The 9,864-nt window shown below is 49.7% G+C and overlaps 1 long non-coding RNA gene across 1 annotated transcript; it reads right to left on the bottom strand.

Annotated features, from left to right (window-relative positions):
• Window positions 1-1,247: 1,247 nt before the first annotated feature.
• LOC144246784 (uncharacterized) lies at window positions 1,248-3,034 on the bottom strand. The gene is made up of 3 exons (XR_013340487.1): window positions 2,945-3,034; window positions 1,664-1,710; window positions 1,248-1,268 (listed from the first exon to the last, which is right to left on the bottom strand). It is a non-coding gene; the product is annotated as an uncharacterized LOC144246784 (long non-coding RNA).
• Window positions 3,035-9,864: the final 6,830 nt, after the last annotated feature.

Below are 9,864 nucleotides of genomic sequence, written 5' to 3'. Positions count from 1 at the left end.
CAGAAGAGTGAAGGGAACAACACCCTGTAGCAGCAGACACCTTGGCTTACCTCATCTCCTGGGACTCTTGGAAATCAAGCTGGACAGAGCTTTGCACTGACCCTGCAGCACTGCCAATAGGGAGACTTCCTGTCTTGGGTATTGGGGGGATCAAAGGTGGTCTCAGTGACCCCTTCTTCATTTCTCCCCCATGGGAATACAGCAAGGAAGCCTGGAAAGAATAGAGCACAGTGTTCAGATCAAGCATCCAGCTTTCCCCCATTCATGCCTCAAGACATTTAGCCATGCTATTAGGTGGCACCTGCAGGAAAAGACAAGTCAGACTGATGGGGCAACTTGCCCCAGGATGGGGAATGCAAAGGGAACTGGTGAGGGAGAGACCACGTCACACATTTGACACCTCTCTCCTCACGCTCACTGAGTCTGCAAGTGTGGCTACATTCCCAGGTGGCATCCACGTGTGGCATCCAGAAGTTCTGGGTGCCACTGGCTCCTCTGGCATTTTTGGATGGCACAGGAAGGGGTTTAGATCACTGTTCTCTCCGTGCTCCTAAAGGTACCTAACAGGCAGGGCTGATCTCCAGCCCAGTCCCCACAAAGCCATTCTGCAGGATGTCAAACCCTGCTTTTCTCAAGCCCCTCTTTGCTTCTGCTGCTGCCCTTCCCTCCTGCAGTTCCTCCACAGCCTTTGAGCCCAGATGCTGCTGAGCTCTCAGGATGCTCGCTGCTCTCCAGCTCCCACACTTCCATAATCTCAGGCTCACTGGCATTTAGAAAGTTCAGCAGAGCTCCCTGTCCTGCAGCTCTCTGCAAGGTCTCAGCCTGCCCAAGTTCTTCCAGGCCCCCATGCCGTGGCCAGGAAGGGAGGTGGAGGCAGCGAGGGCAGACTCACACCCATCCTTAGCATCCCATCATTTCTGGCCCAGCTAAAGAGCCAAATCAGGAGCTGTCCAAACCTCAGCAAAAGGGTCAGTTCCTGTCAGGGAAAAGGTCTCAGAGCCCTGCCAACAGCACAGAAACTGAAAATTTACTACACAGGACTTAGCTTGGTCTCCTTACCTTATGTCCTTTCCCATCTGAAGTCAGTCCCTGTTGTTTTCTACTCTCCTGATCACAGCTACTGATGTTTTTCCCCTTCTCCTGCTCTCCACTGCAAACCTGGCTTGGCTTGGTCGAAGGAGAGCTCTTCGGGATGGGAAGCTTGGAGGGAAGGAGCATCAAGGGACTTGCCGCGGAAAACCTCTTGGCAAGTGAGTAGCCAGTCAGGCCTGCAAAGTGGAGACACAAAATATACAGAGGCCACAATGCAAACCTAAACCATTTGAAACTCCAGATTTCATGGCACACATTTCCTGGAATCTTCTAAACAGCATGGAGAGGAACGTTTCCTTTTCATGTTTCCTTTTCCTGCACTGCATTTCCAGGGCCCCAAGTTACCATTCCATCTCCTGCCACTCAACACTTCACACTGGCAGAATTTTCACTGCACCACCAGAGAACCCTCCTAAAGACTGGGCTTTGAGAGAGTCCACTGAGCCCATCAAGGAATTGAAAGGAATTTTAAGGAAAGTTCAAATGAATGGGTTTGAACCAAGCTTTCCAAATGTCACCTCATAGTCCAGATTCTAGTGGTCATTTTAGGACAGACATGCCCTGTACCTACCTGCATGGTCAGAGCTCTTGTCTTGGCTACGGCTGCTGGGTCTTGGCCTGGAGGAAATGGAGGACAAAGGAACAAATGAGGAGGTAGAAAGAGAAGGGAGGGAATGAGTGTGCCATGAAAGGAGGCACCCTTTCTCAGCATGGTCACTGAAGGAGGAAATCTAACACATAAAGATGCACAACAAGATGCAAAGCTGATTAATTGTCCTTAAGCTTTCAGTTGCTCTTGTCACTCAGAGCTGGTCAAGCTCTGGCTGAAACACAACACTCATTCTTCAGCTTGCATCAGAACTGCCCAATTCTGCTCTCTCTCCTTTTGGACCCACGTGGCTCCTACAGCCTCTCTGAAGCAGCCACAGCTGCTGAGCTGACACAGGAGTCTGTATGCAGGGCAGCGACTTTTGTACTGCTTCCAGAGCTTGACTTTGCCTGCTTGTGCTATCCCAGTGACAGCCTTGTGCTACACGTGGTGAGAGCACTGCTGTCTTCCGAGAATGACATTACACCTCCTGGCTCTTTCCAGAACAAAAAAGCTCTTTTTAACTCAGCTGCTATGCAAGGACACTCAGATTGCACTTTAAAAGCCCTACCAAAGATTTTCAATTGGAATGATAATTCTGTGATTCCCTATTTATTATTATTACTCAGATAAGCTGGACAGCTACATATTCTCAAACATATCCAAGCCAATACCTTTCCATCAGGTGAAGTCCTATAACTCTTCTTTAGCACCTTTCCGTCTTTGACATTAAGCCCAGAACAGAATATTAAACATAAAACAGATTTTAAATCTAAACCCTAAAACTTATCTAGGATTTCATTTCACAGTGGAGGCCGAGAAACAGAGAAATGACACCTGAAGTTTACAGAAGCAGTACCTGAATTTGCAGACACCTCTCCAGTAGCCAATACTTGCCCAAGCCTATTCTCATGGGAGGAGAATGTAACACTCACAGATCACAACATTCAAAGGCCTGCAGGATCTAGACCCATGCAAAACACTTCCAAAAGGCAGCACAAACATTACAGAGGGAATCTGTAGCCAAGCCCAGTAGAGGGACTGTCCTGCGGTGCTTTGAAGCCCTGCCTCCTCTTCCCCACCACCACCTCTGCTCTGGGGCCATTGGTGTTGGGTTTGACATTGTGCTGGCCCTTCATAGGTGGGCAAAATGCTGAATAGAGAGGGGTCTGCCTAAATACATGGGACACTTTGGAAAATCATTTCCTAAAATGAAAAGGGAGATGTGAACAGCACCCTGGAGCAGCAGACACCTTGGCTTACCTCATCTCCTGGGACTCCTGGAAATCCAGCTGGACAGAGTTTCGCAGAGACCCTGCAGCACTGCCAACAGGGAGACTTCCTGTCTTGGGTATTGGGGGGATCAAAGGTGGTCCCAGTGACCTCTTCTTCAAACCCCCTTCAGTGGAATTCACCAAGGTTGCCTGGAAAGATTAGAGCACAGTGTTCAGATCAAGCATCCAGCCTTGCCCTGATTCATGCTCCAAGACATTTAGATATGTTTTCAACTGGCACATGGAAGGAAACAACAGTCAAACTCATGGAGCAGCTTGGCCCAGGATGGGAAATGCAATGCAACTGGTGAGGGAGAGACCACGTCACACATTTGACACCTCTCTCCTCACATTCACTCCTCTGCAAGAGTGGCCGCATTCCAAGCAGGCATCCACACGTTTGACATCTGAGACTTAGAGAGAGTCCACAAATACATGTAGGATACTAAATGGAGAAGGATTTCTCTTCCAGAGTGGACAACTTCAGCGGCTCTGACTGCTAGTTGGTGTTTTCTCCACCATAACACAGAGGAGGAACCACGACACAGCCCAGAAGCCATTCCAAGACCTCTCCTGTTACTGATGCATGGTGAGAACACAAAGCCTCCACTTTACACCCACTGCAAAGGCAGCCTGAAGTGCAGTGTCCAGCTGAGATCTTCCTTGACTCAGCTGCTTCCCTGGGCTCACACCACAGGAAAAGGTCTCCAAGCTCTGCCTACAGCACTTTAACAGGAAATCTACCATACAAGACTTATCTTGGCCTCCTTACCTTACACCTTATTCCGTCTGAGCTCAGCTCCTGGCTCTTTCTTCTGATATCTGTGTAGCCAGTGCTTGTCAATCTTTTCTCCTTCTCTTCATTATACATCTTGCTTGGCTTGATGGAAGAAGAGCTCTCGGGAATGGGTGGCAAAGGCTTGGAGGCAAGGAGTGGAGCGGGACTTGCCAGGGAAAACCTCTTGCCAATAGGGTGTCCAGTCAGGCCTGAAAAGTGGAGACACAAAATATAACACAGGCTGCAATGCAAGCCTAAAGTATCTGGAGCTCCAGTTTCATGGGACAGATTTCCTGGAATCTTCTAAAGAGCTGCACAGGGAAGCATGCTGCTGCTGGCAGCCCCTTGAAGCAGGCCCGGGGAAAACCCTGACCCGCTTCCACAGGGCTGCCACAGGAACAGCCTGGCCTCTGGGCTGTCCTGGGACAGCAGGGAGCCCAGAGCCCTGTGCTTTCCAGGAATGGCTCAGCTGCACATGCACCCTCCTGCTCCTCTCCTGTCTGCTTCCACAGAGCTTCCTTGGGAACAGAGGCATCCCAGTGCCTGTCTTACACTGAGAGCTTTTTTCCTTTGTCCTCTGGCTTTTTGGTATAGACTCAGAAGAACTTGTAGACCAGGTACAAGAGAAGAACTGAGTTCATTGAACTCACACCTTTACAGTCAGCCCTTCTAATGGGTGAGGAATTCAAAGTGTATTTTAGCTACTGAAAAGCTTGGTTGTTTTTTTATTTTTCATGAAACTAGCAGCAGCAGCTAAATTTCTCAGAACAATATGGAGCTGGCAAGCCAAGAGAGAAGGGTTTTACTACTTCGTGTGTTGCCCCATGCCTCCCCCTTTCCTTCCAAACAGTTGGAACTTCACCATGATCTCTAGCATCTGACACTGTCAAGGAAGTAATTGTTTCCAAAAGTAGTTTTCAAGGCCTTTGTATCTGTATATCACTCCATTCTAGGTCGGGTTTTGCAGTTTTGGGATTTTTTATATTACTCTTTACAATAAAGGAAGTGCTGGGACACAAACAATGGCACCATATGTTAGATGTAATAGAAGCTTTGCTTTCTACATTAGATGTGCCCAGTATTCTGTGAGCCTGTATTTGTAGGGAACAAAGTCGTCATCTAAAAGTTCCACTTTTGCACTACTAACTTGTTACTGGGGTTTATTCTCTGTGTTCTCATAAACAGAGACAGCCAAACCCAACATGAACGTGACCTGCCTCAAAACATTTCAGATCTTGGCTAATACTGACATTTCCAAATTTCCTTAAAGGAAATTGCAGAGAGCAGGTCATTCTGAAATACTCTCCAACAGAATTTTTAGAACTAAAAGAACTAATTAATTACATGGCTATAAAGAGGATAAAATCATATGGCAGCCAAGCAGCACGAGAGGAATTCCTGTCTTAAGCCTGGATTCCTTCACCCAGTAGAGTGCTTGGGTCAGTAATAAAAGTGAGACAGGTAAGGATTAATGACACAAGTCATTTCCAGTCCAGAATTATTCCCGAAGAGAAGGTACCTTACTTAGTGAGCAATACTTCTCCCTAGCTGCATTAGGCATTCCAGCTGCATATCAGCAACTGAGGAGTCATTACAAAGGGGCCATACCAGGATTTGGTAGAATTAACCCTGAGACCAGGGGATCTGATCCCTTCTTCTGCACCAGCAGAATTATTTCTTCAGGTCTCACCTCTCGTATCATTACACACCCAGAGAGGGTAAAGGAACAAGAAGAGTGCCCTGGAAGTATTCAACTTGAAAGCATTGGCTGACCCAGATGTACCTGAGACTGCATTTTGTCTGGCACAATTCCACGTATCAGGGATCAGGCAAGGCAGGGAGGGAGGACAAGGCAGAAGGCATCTCCTCCCCCAGCCTCAGCCTGACACTCTGACACAGGCAGAGCGAGCTGGGGAAGAGATTTCCAAAGGACTTTCTGTCCTGGGAGGTTTCCCGATTTCTGCCAGTGCAAAACCAGGCAATGTCCATGAACCTCCTTCACTCCTCAAAGGGTTCAGCTCAGAAACTGCCCCAGGGAAAGACTTTCTGCTTCAAGGGCAGGAGGAAGGAGTGTGAACATTTGTCATTTCATGCTAAATGCCTTCCTTTGCTCTACTAATTTTGACTCTAGAAAGGATGCAGAGAGATGAAAGCCATGCACAGCATGGAGAGGAATGTTTCCTTTTCATGTTTCGTTTTCCTGCACTGCATTTCCAGGGCCCCAAGGTACCATTCCATCTCCTGCCATTCAACACTTCACACTGGAGGAATTTTCACTGCACCACCAGAGGACACACCCGTCAGGGAATTTAAATGAATTTTAAGGAATTTTCAAAACAATTGGTTTGAACCAAGTTTTCCAAATGCCACCTCTGAATCAAGGTTCCAATGATCATTTTAGGACAGACATGCCCTGTACCTACCTGCATGATCAGAGCTCTTGTCTTGGCTACCACTGCTGGGTCTTGGCCTGGAGGAAATGGAGGACAAAGGAACAAATGAGGAGGTAGAAAGAGAAGGAAGGGAATGAGTGTGCCATGAAAGGAGGCAAACCTTCTTAGCATGGTCACTGATGAAGGAGGAAAGGCAATAAATAAAGATGCACAACAAGATGAAAATCTGATTAATTGTCCTTAAGCTTTCCCTTGCTGGAGTAACACAGAACTGGCCAAGCTCTGGGTGAAATAATAGCCAAGCCCAGCAGAGGGACTGTCCTGCGGTGCTTTGAAGCCCTGCCTCCTCTTCCCCACCACCACCTCTGCTCTGGGGCAATTGGTGTTGGGTTTGACATTGTGCTGGCCCTTCATAGGTGGGCAAAATGCTGAATACACAGAGGTTTGCCTAAATACATGGGACACTTCAGAAAATCATTTCATAAAATGAGAAGAGAGATGTGAACAGCACCCTGTAGCAGCAGACACCTTGGCTTACCTCATCTCCTGGGACTCCTGGAAATCCAGCTGGACAGAGCTTTGCACTGACCCTGCAGCACTGCCAACAGGGAGACTTCCTGCCTTCCGTATTGGGGGGATCAAAGGTGGTCTCAGTGACCCCTTCTTCATTTCTCCCCCACGGGAATACAGCAAGGAAGCCTGGAAAGAGTAGAGCACAGTGTTCAGATCAAGCATCCAGCTTTCCCCCATTCATGCCTCAAGACATTTAGCCATGCTATTAGGTGGCACCTGCAGGAAAAGACAAGTCAGACTGATGGGGCAACTTGCCCCAGGATGGGGAATGCAAAGGGAACTGGTGAGGGAGAGACCATGTCACACATTTGATGCCTCTCTCCTCACACTCACTGAGTCTGCAAGTGTGGCTACATTCCCAGGTGGCATCCACGTGTGGCATCAAGAAGGTCTGGGTGCCACTGGCTCCTCTGGCATTTTTGGATGGCACAGGAAGGGGTTTAGATCACTGTTCTCTCCGTGCTCCTAAAGGTACCTAACAGGCAGGGCTGATCTCCAGCCCAGTCCCCACAAAGCCATTCTGCAGGATGTCAAACCCTGCTTTTCTCAAGCCCCTCTTTGCTTCTGCTGCTGCCCTTCCCTCCTGCAGTTCCTCCACAGCCTTTGAGCCCAGATGCTGCTGAGCTCTCAGGATGCTCTCTGCTCTCCAGCTCCCACACTTCCATAATCTCAGGCTCACTGGCATTTAGGAAGTTCAGCAGAGCTCCCTGTCCTGCAGCTCTCTGCAAGGTCTCAGCCTGCCCAAGTTCTTCCAGGCCCCCATGCCGTGGCCAGGAAGGGAGGTGGAGGCAGCGAGGACAGACTCACACCCATCCTTAGCAGCCCATCATTTCTGGCCCAGCTAAAGAGCCAAATCAGGAGCTGTCCAAACCTCAGCAAAAGGGTCAGTTTCTGTCAGGGAAAAGGTCTCAGAGCCCTGCCAACAGCACAGAAACTGAAAATTTACTACACAGGACTTAGCTTGGTCTCCTTACCTTATGTCCTTTCCCATCTGAAGTCAGTCCCTGTTGTTTTCTACTCTCCTGATCACAGCTACTGATGTTTTTCCCCTTCTGCTCTCCGTGGCAAACCTGGCTTGGCTTGGTCGAAGGAGAGCTCTTCGGGATGGGAATCTTGGAGGGAAGGAGCATCAAGGGACTTGCCGCGGAAAACCTCTTGGCAAGTGAGTAGCCAGTCAGGCCTGCAAAGTGGAGACACAAAATATAACAGAGGCCACAATGCAAACCTAAAACATCTGGATCTCCAGATTTCATGGGACAGATTTCCTGGAATCTTCTAAAGAGCTGCACAGGGAAGCATGCTGCTGCTGGCAGCCCCTTGAAGCAGGCCCAGGGAAAACCCTGACCCGCTTCCACAGGGCTGCCACAGGAACAGCCTGGCCTCTGGGCTGTCCTGGGACAGCAGGGAGCCCAGAGCCCTGTGCTTTCCAGGAATGGCTCAGCTGCACATGCACCCTCCTGCTCCTCTCCCTGCCCCACAGCTGAGCAGCCCTACAGCTCCAGGGGCACTGGCAGAGCACAGCTGATTGCAGGGGCACATGCAGGGCACAGCTGTTCCCTGGCAATGTGCATAGGCTCTCTGGGCTGCCACAAGAGCCTTCCTCCCACCAGAGAGAGCCCAGCTCCCCCTCACCTCTGTGTGAGGCTGAGCCATGCTCTCAAGGGAAGAAGGGAGTTGGGTAACTCCCACATTTATCATCAATACATCTAATGGTATTGAGGATTTTTTAAATTGCTGAGAAAATTGTTTTAGTTTTATTTTTCATGGAACTAGTCTCTCTTTAATTCCTCTAAGCAGCATTGAGTTAGCAAGTCTAAAGTGAGATGTGGTAGGCTCCAATGGTAAGAGGGGAAAAAGAGATTCCTTCTTCCAGCTGACCTTCTGTGAATCTCCAGGACAAACCAGCACAGCTGTGTCTGCTATTTCTGCAAAGCATAAAGACCTCTCTGCAAGCAGCAGGCCTTGGTGGTGTTTCTATAGCACTGCAATACCACCCTCAATGCTGAACCCAATCAGCAAAGAGGGGAAGAAGGGGAACTTTATTTGTCATGAGACCCAACATTGATGGCAAAGAAAGAAACAGGACTTGCACCTATGACCATGTCCAATCTGTGGTCAGCTGTGGCCGCAGTCCCTGTCCTGGCTGACAATACGAGTGCTTTGGCTACTGTCAAAAAGGGGAAAGCAGAGTAGAGTAATGATAGAATGTTGTGATGCCATGGCCATCCTTGCAGGATCATGTGTAGCTGTCAGCCCCCTACTCTGACAGAGAGCCAGCACTGACCACCATGGACCAGTTTTCCCAATAATCTGGTGGGATTTTTTTCCATTTGGCATCAACCTTTCAGTTCCTTTCTATCCTCACCTTTTCCTTCAGTGGTGTTGCCTTTTCTGGTAAAGTCCATTTTTGAACCCGTGCTTCTGCCTCGCAGAAGTATCTGGGCTTGAATTTGGGAATGCTCTCAGAGTAGGCAGCGATGGGAGCTTGGTACCCAGCCTTGCAACAAGGTCGGGTGACTCCAATCGCCAGCGCTCGGCACAGAGAGGCAGAGCCAGACGCGTCTCCTGCCGCTGTGGCCCTGTCAACCACAACCCTCACACTCCCAGCCTGGGGCTGCTCTTTGTGATGCAATGGCCCATGGCTCTCTCCTGGGGCTTCCCTTTGTGATGCAATGGCCCATGGCTCTCTCCTGGGGCTGCCCTTTGTGATGCAATGGCCCATGGCTCTCTCCTGGGGCTGCTCCTTGTGATGCAATGGCCCATGGTTCTCTCCTCACTGCCCTGCTGTCCTTGCCACGCCCCTGGCAGCACAGCCAGAGCCAGCAGTGACACCTGCAGCCATTGCCCACTGTAGAGGGATCCCTCTTCTGAAGCCAAGGTTTTCTCAGGCAGGGAATGGCACTGGAACTGCTGCAAAATACCTGCACCCCAATAAAGCCACTGGTGTGAGAAGTGCCTTCTGGCCAGGCTGAGGCAGTGCTGCTGTGGGTTTTGCTGCCCTTGCAGGTGTCAGCGAGGCAGAGCGGTGCCAGCTGCCTGGTGAGCTGGGGCCAGCTGGGACTCACTTTTACAAATGCATGTGGGGGTTTAGATAAGCCCCTGCCCCTTGCCCAGGTCTCTGGCAGCAGGCAGGAAGTTTATTGAGGTGGCCAGCACCCCAAAACC

This window comes from Lonchura striata, chromosome 10, assembly GCF_046129695.1.
Source record: "Lonchura striata isolate bLonStr1 chromosome 10, bLonStr1.mat, whole genome shotgun sequence".
Classification (NCBI taxonomy): domain Eukaryota; kingdom Metazoa; phylum Chordata; class Aves; order Passeriformes; family Estrildidae; genus Lonchura; species Lonchura striata.
This window is presented reverse-complemented; position numbering and strand designations above follow the sequence as displayed.